General features: G+C 45.3%; 1 long non-coding RNA gene across 1 annotated transcript; it reads left to right on the forward strand.

Moving 5' to 3' along the window:
• Positions 1–440: 440 nt before the first annotated feature.
• Positions 441–8,322, forward strand: LOC142865889 (uncharacterized). Its single transcript, XR_012915985.1, has 2 exons — positions 441–5,466; positions 6,585–8,322. It is a non-coding gene; the product is annotated as an uncharacterized LOC142865889 (long non-coding RNA).
• The last annotated feature ends 877 nt before the right edge of the window (positions 8,323–9,199 follow it).

Consider the following 9,199-nt stretch of genomic DNA (forward strand, 5'->3'; position numbering starts at 1 on the left):
CCTCTAAACCCAGGGAATATCGCAGAAGAGGGGGCGTGCCAGATTATAAGGGCCAATTCTGAAAAATAAAATTAGTTTAGACCCTCCAAATAAAAGAGAGACACACAAAAGCCTAAAAGAATACTAAATAAAATACTCTGTCTTTTCAGGCCACATGCTGCAGATATCCATCCCAATCATAAAAGTCTTTCTCTGCTTCCTATAGACTTAAAACTTACTAAATATAATTTTTATCAGTTACAAATTTATCCAAAAAAATATAATAAATAATTTATCAGCCACCTTACTATAAATTACTAAATTTCCTCCTTAGCTTAATTGTTAATAATGCTTATATTTTGCTACAAGTTATAGGTAAATTAATTTTATAGCTTTGCCTTTAAAATATTAAAAATCAAATGTTTCTCAAGTTTAATTTATGCCCTCCTCAAAATGTTATACCTATAAAGACTAATTGTCCAGAAAAAAATTAAATTTATTAGATTCTAAATTGGTATCAGTTTTTATAATCCTCAAATAAAATTTACCATAAAGTTCAATTAACTGTTAATACAGAGGGTAAACATTATAAGTCTAATTAAAAAATATAATAATGCATGCAGAGGATTTTTTTTTAAGCTGGTTAAGCTGCTTGCTACCTTCTAATTCTACCTATGACTCTTATTATTATGTTTCCTATAAATGCTATACCAAATACAAGAAAAAAAAAAATCAAAGGCCCAAATCATAATAGCTCACAAAACAAATCTGGTTCAAAATGTTTTTTCAGAGTAGGCCCGAGGCCTGACTCTATCTGGCCCCTTTAACAATTGGCTATTAAATCAAATAGAGTCATGTCCCTCCCCTAAAATATAACACCGCCTATTTCACAACACCATGTGACCAAATAGACAACTCTAAAAATGAGCCTTCCTAGCACCATAAGACCAGACATCTCTAAAAATGAGCCTTCCTAGCACCATAAGACCTCATAATAGTTATTGGCCTACATATACATTCCATAAAATAATCTTTAGCCAACACGGGGAACTGAGGACTGAACTCTAATTTTCTTGCTAAAAACTCCTTCCTAAGGAGGCCAGCTGGGTTAGGCTGGCAAATGGTAAAAAGGCCAGCAGGGTTAGGCTGACAAACAGTAAATTCCCACTAAGTGGCTCTTGTTAACCAAACAAAGCAGTGGTTTACTTCCTGACCTAATTCTGGTATGGCATTAACATCACCTAAAAGATAAAAAGCCCCTGTCTTAACTCAAGCATCCTAGCAGATGCCTATTCATAAATTTAAGCATCTTAAAACATCCTAGCAGGCGCCTATTGTAAATTTAAAGTGTCCTCCTGTCTGGACCTCCCAGAGTGCTCATACCCTTATCTTAAAATAAGCATATCCTTTCTGGTCTTCTAAATAAAGACTAACTCTCTCAGCCAATTGCCAGCCAAAGAATCTTTAAACCCACCTATAACCTGTAAGCGCCCCCCCCCTTCGAAATGTCCCACCCTTTTGGGCCAAACCAATGTATGCCTCTCATGTATTAATTTGTGACTTTGCCTGTAACCCCTGTCTCTCTAAAAATATATAAAACTAAACTGTAACCCAGCCACAGCGAGTCCACTTGCCCAAGGCCTCTTGGCAGTGGCTCTGGGTCATGGTCCTCAAATTTGGCTCAAAATAAATCTCTTTAAAATTTATTTGCAGACTTGGCTTTTTTCCGTTGACAGTTTCCAGTCTCTGTTAATCACAGCCACAAGTGATCTTAACTGATACAAAAGACAACTATACAAGGACCCTAAGGGCTTCCAGGGAATCAGAGATCCCATCCAGACTGTGTTCTGATTTTAGCACAGTCAGAGGAAAACTGATCACTTTTCAAAAGCCTTCCAGATACTTATCAGAGTAAAAGCGGTAGGACTCAATGATAAACCTGAGACAAAGGTATAAAGGGAACTCCATCCCAGAGTTAAATAATCAGGGTGTCTGATTCCCTTGCCAGAGACCATGTTACTCACTCTCACCAGAACGCCAGATATTAAACCTGTGACATCCTCTCTCTCCCTGTCTCTCTCTCTCTCTCCTTGTTGACAAAACTCTAAAGTTCTGAAGAGGAAAGTTCTGATGTTATTCTATAGCCTAGCACTTAATTCTGTGCTTTACCCACCACAGGCCTGAAAATTAATGAAGAAGAAAAAATGATGATGAAATGATATAGGAGAGGAGAACTCCAACCAGATATTTGACAGCCTCCTTTCAGAAAATCTTTCCTTATGTTTGACTTAAACTCCCTTTTGCTTTAGTATTAATACTTTACTTGTCTCTGAATCAGCTGTAGCTCACCTAGAGTTTCCAATTCATGACAGGGAAGGAGAGTTCTCAATGATATGGCTTTTCCAATGAAATTAACACCTGCTGTTCAAAATAATACAAGGGCAAACATTTCCAAGGCCAGTAGAAGGCATCTGCTGATCACTTGGCAGCTGTGGGGTCAAGAGTAACATTACTGTGCCGCACCTGCTCAGGATAATTAAAAAATTAAAAAATAAATAGAGTAACATCACCATCCTAACTGCATGGGTTCCCCACCACCCATCACATTTGTTACCTTCCCAGAATGTGCACCAGCAGAGGGTAGGTAAGGCTGGTCTTGGGACAATACCTTGTGGCAAATAATATCTCTGCAAGTAGGTTGAGGTTCTGACTTCACTGACCTGCTTTAGAGATCCAAACTCCACTGTTCAATGCTGCAAGTTGTAAATTTGCTCTTGGAGAGGAATTAGAAGGAAAATTTATGTAAGCCATCTCAAACCACAAGGCTTGAGCATGTGGTTGTGATTTGTTCAAGTGTTGTTCTTTAAACTGTGTTGGAAGCAAGGGGGAAAGGTAGCTATGGTCTGGATACATTGGAAGGGCTCTGTTTGTCTATATGAGATGAATTTCACACATATGCTAGTCAGTATGCCATGGACTTTGTGTAGGCTCTATCAGTGGGCATAGGTGACCTCAATAAGTGAGAACAAAACCAAGTGGCCCCTATAGCAACAGAACCTGCAGGTGAAGCCTCAGGAGATATAAATAGGTTGCCATTTTTTGAGCTCTTCCTATGAGCCAGGCTCTTAGTTAAACATCCGCCCATGTCAGGGGGTCAGATGGGAGAAAGATCAAGGTAGCAATGTAAGCAGGACCTGGAATGCTGGCCTAGGGAACCTGTGTCCAATGGGAGCATTGATATTTTAATGACATAACTGGCCTCTTATTCAGCTATGCTAGCCAGAACAGTATCAACCTCGCTCCCCTCTCCTCTTCCCTACCCACCCCAGTGCCTGTGCCCCCATACACATTCAGTCACCAAGGTCCACTGATTCTGACTCAGAAAGGTGTCTAGCACTCTTCCTCCCATGGCCACTGCTTAAGTTCAGGCCCTCATCCTTTCTTGCCTTCTAACCATTTTCTACTCTCTGGCCCTCCCAACCCCTCCTCTGCACTGCTGATGGGGGCACTTTCTAGCAGAAGGCCCTGACAGGATCACTGAGATAGGCTCTGGGCTTTCTATAGGTAAGAGGAGGAAGTGTTCAGTTCAAGGCCAGCCCATATGAGCAGTGCTTCTGGGAAGTGACTGGTGTTCTGCCCAGCACCCAAAGGGGCAGAACAATAGTGGCTTCACAGGCTGCTACCCTGGAAAGAAGTAGGCAGCCAAGAAGTGGGCAAAGAAGAGAAGTGGGCACCTAGAAATGTCAGATTTCACCTGCTCTGAATTTCTCTATGCAAATGCCCAGTGCTTTCTGTCTGACGTTTAAAAATAGTCTTTGCACTTCATGTAGCACCTTTCATCAGAGTTCTCACAAAAGGAGCTCAAAACGGTCTCCCCACAGACCTCGTAAGCAGGCATCCCTTTCCTAGCAGAGCCTAAGGGTATGCGAAGAAGAGCAGAGAGTAGGTCTCCGGTGCTTCCTTGGAGGCTTTCATTCTGCTTCTGCATTCCCTCCTGGCCCCCTGAAATCTAAAGTAGAATCCCTTTAATATGAAGAAGAATCTCAACACCACTCTGTGTATGTGTGTGTGTGTGTGGGGGGGGAAGACACAAAGGAGAAGAACCAAGTGATTAACAGTGGTTGTCACCTCCTTTGGGGAAGAGAATGGGTGGAATGATCGCACTATTCACTTTGGGACTGTATGATTACTATTTGAAAGGAAAGTGTAGTTATTTATTGTTTGGGTAATATTTTAAAAAAACACTCCACTTTTAATGTAAAGTATCATAAATATTGGTGAAAAAAGTAGTGAGGTATTTTGGTGGGCCAGTATACCAGTACCATGCAAAGATGTTAATTAAGCCAATCATGAATATTGCATTCGCTTACCCAAAACAAGTTTTAGAGGCTGGCTTTCTCAGATTTAATGACATTGAAAGAAAAACATTTTTACCAATAGGGTTTTAATATGAGGCACTTATATCTTTATTACTGTGGTAGTTACACAGTTTTGTATTTGTCGAGACTCATAGAATTGTGCATTAAAAAACAGTGAATTTTACTGTATGTAAACTATGACTTGAAAAATAAGTAGAAAAATATGTTATCCTTATAAGATGTTTAATTGTCCACAAGTAACAACCCACCCCTAATTGAGGATTTACCGTGTATAAGACTGTTTATCAGCCTAAATACAGGACTTTATGTAATCCTCTCAATGAGCGTGACACTGTTAGTAATTCCATCTAGCAGGTAAAATAACTGATTCTCAGAGACATAACTCACCCGGTCATATAGCTAGTAAGTGGCTGATCTGGCATTTGAACCCAGGTCCATGTGTATCCAAAACTCCAGCTTTTACATACTGTACCTACACTGCCCTACACATGCCAGTGAATATGGTCCATTTGAATATGCCAATGAATATGGCTCATACCAATGAATGTGGCCCAAGCACACTCCACCCCAAGGAGCTGCTTCGGTTGCTGGATGCCCTTGGTCTCTCTGAGAAGAATCTGAGGTGAACTCACTGCAAGTTCATGCTCAATCATGTGTTCAGCGTCCTCCTTCATGTCTGAGTCAGGCCAAGGTCACCGAATGTGGCAGCCCTGCACTCTCTGCCCATGTTTCCACCTGGCTGCACCAGAGCAGGCATGGTGGCTGATGTTGCAGGTGTTTTCTTGGCCAAGTTCTGACTAACCATCTGCCTGCAGATGGACTAACCTCATTAATAAAAGGAAACCAGAAGCAGCTGGATCCACTTTTGCCTGGCCCAGCCCCTATTAGTCCCTGTCCAGAGAGCTCCATCCATGGTGTATCCTTTAATCTCCAGGGCGATGCCCCACGCTAATGGCTAGGGACCCCTTTGTGGGATGGAATCTAATTCAAGAAACCTCTGGGAACAGAAGTGCCATGCCAAATTGTTATTTGCCTGCTAGTTTGCAGTCTCAAGCTACTTGAGCGTCCAGCCCCTAGGAGGGAGGAAAGCATCAGATGCCAAGAAGAGGTAAGAAGGGCGGGAACCCCCTACAGAAGGACAGGGCTGCAGGAGGTCCATTGGCTACCAAAACTTCCCCCACTGCCCTTCAGTAACCTGCTGTTCAGAAACAGAATTCTATGGCAGAGTGAGGAGGGGGTGAGCGCGGTGAGCCTGGCCGTGAGCACCTGCCAAGAGCTGCTACTGGCCTCGCACAGAGTTCTGGTTCCCCCGAGAAGGCCACAAATTCTTGCGAGGGGAGTGGGTACTGGGGGACAGGACTTTGGGGGCGGGATTTGGGAGAGGGGCGTGGAACCAGGGTAAGGGCACCAGCTTGGGAGAAGGCCCGGGATTCCTGGGAGAGCGCGGGGTCCTGGAGGGGCGCGGGGCCTGAGAAGAGGCCCCAGGACAGGGTGCAGCGCGGGTTCCTGGCTAGGGGGTGGTATCTGCTGAAAGCTGCGGTTTTCCCGGGAGAGATGCGGGGTTAGGAGAAGATCTCAGGGTTTTTGAGGGGGCACAGAGTCAGAAGAGGATGCGGGGTCGTGGTGGAGGTTGGGGGCAATGACCAGATTCCTGAGAATGACACGACATGAGGAGAGGGCTGTAGGACCTGGGAAGGGAGTGTAATCCCAGAAAAGGGCGCGGAATCAGCAAAGAACCACTGGGTCTTGCGGGGCGTGCAGCGTCCTGGAGAGAGGCAGGGAATCTAGAGAAGACCTCCCGGGTCCCAGGCGGGAGGCATCCAGGAAAGGTATGTGGTTCAAGGGAGGGGCACAGAGTCCGCAGAAGGAGCGCGGGAGAACTGAGGAGTGAGAGGTGGGGTGCGAAACTGGGACAGAGTTGCGGAATCCTGGCAGAGGCTCGCTGGGTCCAGGAAAGGAACACGGAGTCCAGGGGCAGGGCACAGGGTCTAGGGAAGAAGCGCAGGATCCGGAGGAGAAGGAGCAGGGGTCTCTGTTAGAAACGCACCGGGTGCGGGCAGCGATTCGGAATTGAGAGAGGAGTGCAAGGTCCAGGGAAGGAACACAGAGTCCAAGGGAGGAGCGCGGGGCCCTAGGAAGGGACGCCCGGGAACAAACAAGAGGTCTCAGGGTTGGGGACACACAGTGGGACTTTAGGAGGCTGAAGCCGTTCTCTACCTGTTTCAGATGTAGTCGTTATCCAGGTCCCGGCAAATGTACCACAGGATCACGTAGAGGATGAGCAGGATAGCGAAGAAGAACAGAGCCACGAAGATGGCCTTGGTCACTGGGGATACCAGGGCCTGCATGGTCCTGCTGAGGGGACGCTGCAGGGCCCTGAAGGAGGGCAGCGACAAGAGTGGCGCTGGCTGCCACCTGCACGTGTGGAGCAGTGCCCCAACTGGGAGGAAACTCGCACTGACCAGCATTCCTGGAGGCGCCTGCGCACTACCAGAAGCGTTTGGAGACACCGGCTTGCCCCGGGCGGGTGAAGGCGGGGTCTCTGCGACCACCTCAGGCGACTTCATTTCTTCCCTAGGGTGCAGCCAGGAGGCTCATCCCTTTGTCAGTGGGAATCAAAGGAGCTTAGGGCTGAGAGAGAACTTTCAGGTGCTGGTGAGGCACCTCTCTGGCTGAGGACCCTAGACTGGGAAGCAGTGGGAAGTCCCCCCTTACTTGCCCCAGGGCACCCCTAAGAGGTGATTCCATTCTTCTCCCTGGCACCTTAGGAAAGTATATACTAGGGGAGGGCATAAGCCAGCTACCCCCCGCCCACACACACACACACTGCACTACGCCTGACATTGCACACACATTTTCCTACACAGAGTGAATGGTTCTGTGCTATTTTTCACCATCCCTTAAGTGAATCTTTAAGACGAAGGGAGCAGGCAAATGCCGCAAGAACTTGGGCCACGGCTACTCGATCAAACCCTTCTGAAGGACCACCTGGGCACACCCAGCATCTGTCTGGAGGAATCCCAAGCCCTGCTTTGGCTGCTTTTTTTCTATATCACCTCCGTCTCCTCTGGAAGGAAGTAAAGTTGTTTATGCTGAGCCTCAGTTGTCACCAGTCTGACTGCTTTCCTCCACTCTGTCTTCTAATAGTGGTCTTAGACCAGCAACATCTGCATCACCTGAGGGCAGGTTAGGAACCAGCATCTCAGGCTCCAATCAGCCCTAGGGATTGAGAATCAGCAAATCAACAAGATCCCCAAGGGACTCCTGTGCTTGTTGACAGGTGCTAATCTTGGTGTGGTGGTCCTTTGTGCCTGTACTTAAGGGAGTCTATGACTCACTCAATTTAGGGGTCCTGTCTTCAGTTGTCAGGTGGAATCAGGCAGGAGGTCCTGAGTGGATTTTTTTTTTTTTTAGAAGTTCTGTTACTGAGTGCATACCACATAGCAAGAGCTGTTCTCAGTTCCTTATTGGCATGATTTCTCATTCACTTCTAAGAAGAAATTTTTTCATCACTGAATAGCAAAGACCACCAAGAAAAGTTGTCCTTACTGGCTTGAGGGAAAAAGGAAATTACAAATTTTCCCCACTCTGTTCTTTATTTTCTCCTACTCTTCAGTTGGTTTCTCAGGTAGAAACAGACAAATGAATAAATCATGATTTCTCCACTCTACACATCAACCCTGTGGTCCAGTCTATTCTAGTGGGAGAGAGAAGTGGCATTTCACAAATGGAAATGTCAGAAAACATGATTGTCAGATCTGAATGCATGGGCTGCTCAGATCAGATCACTTTTCCTCCTGCAGCTGTCAACATAACCTTTGCCAGCAACTGTCAGGAAAGCGTTGATGTTGGAAGGGCTAAGGTCACTTCCACTTTCAAGGATGTTACATGCAATTCCTAAATTGTGAACGTGGATGTCTCTTAATATGCTTAGCTTGTATAAAGCACGGAGTATTTTCCTCTGTCTCTGTTGCCAGATTTCTTCATTTCTGACTGCCTTTTCTGAGTTTGTTTTCCTTGACTCTCTGTACTGAATATTTTCCTATTGTGATAGTAATCTCCCTTCCCCAGCATCAGGCTAGGCCAGTCGTATAATCAATACAATCTGTCAAATATTAAGCATCTACTGTATACAGGGTACCAAGGTGCTGCAGCAGACCAGGCAGCAATTGGTAAGAGAGAATCCGGGAATGAACTAGTGGAGTCCGCTGAGGCATGGTATCTACTCTACTCAGGTGCGGGGGAGTAGTTGAGGCAGGCCCTGGAGGAGATCAGCTGCTTCTCCCCACGGAGCCAAGTCCCTTAGATAGGGGTCGCCACAGAGGATATGGAAATTGATAGGAAATAGAGAGAACAAAAGAATATACAGAGACTAAGTATAAATAGTTTATACTTTTATATAAAAAGATCAGATATAACAGCAGGGTTATTCAGGAGACTGGATATATCCCCATGAACATCCAGCAATATGGTTAGATTCATACAGGTTTTTATAATCACAGACATCAATTACCAGTCGTCAGGGTAACATATTTGCATATCAGGGAATGCAGTTGCTTGGGGAGACAGGATTATACAGGTAGTGAGGTAGGGTCAAAAGTCCTCTCAAAGGGCTTCTAATCTATCTAGGTGAACAAACAGGCGCAAAGTCTTTTAGGGGCTAACTTCTAAATTCTAAGAGGTAGTTGTCAATTAACAAAGGTAAAACAAAAGAGGTATAGTAACTCAATATTTCTTTGATTAGTTATGGTGGACTTAAAGGTAGACAGGAGAGAGCAGGAAATCCATCTCTGTAAAACAGGTTGTTTATAACCACTGGGGCGCATCTCTGGGCAAAGTGC

The sequence above is a fragment of the Microcebus murinus genome, chromosome X (genome assembly GCF_040939455.1).
Source record: "Microcebus murinus isolate Inina chromosome X, M.murinus_Inina_mat1.0, whole genome shotgun sequence".
Taxonomy (NCBI): domain Eukaryota; kingdom Metazoa; phylum Chordata; class Mammalia; order Primates; family Cheirogaleidae; genus Microcebus; species Microcebus murinus.